The sequence below is a fragment of the Dreissena polymorpha genome, chromosome 11 (genome assembly GCF_020536995.1).
Source record: "Dreissena polymorpha isolate Duluth1 chromosome 11, UMN_Dpol_1.0, whole genome shotgun sequence".
NCBI lineage: Eukaryota > Metazoa > Mollusca > Bivalvia > Myida > Dreissenidae > Dreissena > Dreissena polymorpha.
In genome coordinates this window covers 54,273,838-54,275,407 of record NC_068365.1, presented here as the reverse complement: position 1 = coordinate 54,275,407, position 1,570 = coordinate 54,273,838, and the positions used below count along the sequence as shown (strand labels likewise).

The following is a 1,570-nucleotide window of genomic DNA, read 5'->3' as shown; positions in this document are numbered from 1 at the left end:
GTTTACTATATTCATAAATTGAACAAAAGGATGAAAACATTTCAAACGCATTTTGTTGTTGTTATTACAGTCCCTGAAAGTCCAACTGCCTTGTCGGTCTTTAGCAAAACTTACTCTGAAATCGATATAGGATGGAACTTAGCGACGCAATTTACAGGCCCGACCAAATACATCGTTGAAGTGTTCGAAAAAAAAGACGGCAAATATAAATCTCGAACGGAAACGCATGTTGCTTGGAAGACTGGTGAAAAATATTTTACTACAAACACATAATTTGCAATCATAATATATACAGAATATTGAATAAAGTAATAAAGTTGATTGTCAGGTTTAGAATTGCAAAATACTTATAAAATAGTAGAGTCTAATCAAATTTAAGTTATGCGCAACTCCTTAGTATAAATAAATTGGGTACTTAAATTTTATATTAATATGAAGCATATTACACGACTTCGCCTAATACCTTTTCACTTTCCAATAAGACATTTATTGTGTATAAGTGCATTGTTATCACTATGTTTTGTTTTTATTCTAGTTGACTTAGCTACGTCAGCTGAAGTGACAGGACTTGATGCATACTGGGAATACCTGGTCGATGTCACGGCGGAGACATCTTATGGTGATTATGGTCCTTTGAGAAGTCAGTCCGCTCGTATAATCATTCGGACGGCGGAAAATAGTATGTATTTGAACTTAAATTCAGCTTCCACATATTATAATTGCCTTTATTTAAACCCCAATGTGAAAGCGTATCTAATATATAGAGGATATTTTTGGATTCGATAGAATATAGATATTATTTCACGAGTGATCATATAAAATATGTATTTTTTATGATCACGAGTGAATTAAAATCGATTTTCCATCGAATCCAACACATTTTCTTTTTATGTTTTGCTTTTTTCACCGTTAATTTACATTGTAAAAGAGATTAACTGGATAATTTCGCTTGATTAATGACGTGATTTCGTCGAAAAAATGACGACATTTCACAGTAAAACAGTGAAACATATCGATGTTTTTCACTGTCATTTTTCACTGTTTAAAGCAGTGAAATACCAGTTTTATGTCACTGATATTTCTCTATAAACCATCTGAAAGCATAAAATAAAAATGTTTAAATGCATATTCAAATACACACGTTAACATACTTATGGTGAGAAAACATGTACTCCAAGAAACAGGCTTTTATATACCTTAGTTCCTGGCAGTGTTCAAAACCTCGAGGTTCAAACGGAAACAGCTCTTGACAAACCAAGGCAATTGAACGTATCTTGGGAACCGCCAACTGATAGAGATCTCAACGGGATCATCGTGCGTTATGAAGTCTACTGCTCAAATCGAAACGTAACAGTACGTTAACCTTTTTCTTTTACATTGTACATGACCATTAGTAATCAAAGTACTGACAGTACTGGTGTGACGATGCTTTTGAGAGGATGGATATAAAAACATCAAGTTAAGTTTATCTACATCACCACAATCACCACAATTGTGTATGTTGGTACGAAAAAAAAATTTGATACAAACAATTTGCGAAAAAAATTTGGGTATGAAAACAAATTTGGGT

The 1,570-nt window shown here is 33.1% G+C and overlaps 1 long non-coding RNA gene across 1 annotated transcript; it reads left to right on the top strand.

The window, feature by feature from the left end:
• The first annotated feature begins 209 nt into the window (after positions 1–209).
• Positions 210–1,347, top strand: LOC127849530 (uncharacterized). Its single transcript, XR_008034895.1, has 3 exons — positions 210–244; positions 536–679; positions 1,202–1,347. It is a non-coding gene; the product is annotated as an uncharacterized LOC127849530 (long non-coding RNA).
• Positions 1,348–1,570: the final 223 nt, after the last annotated feature.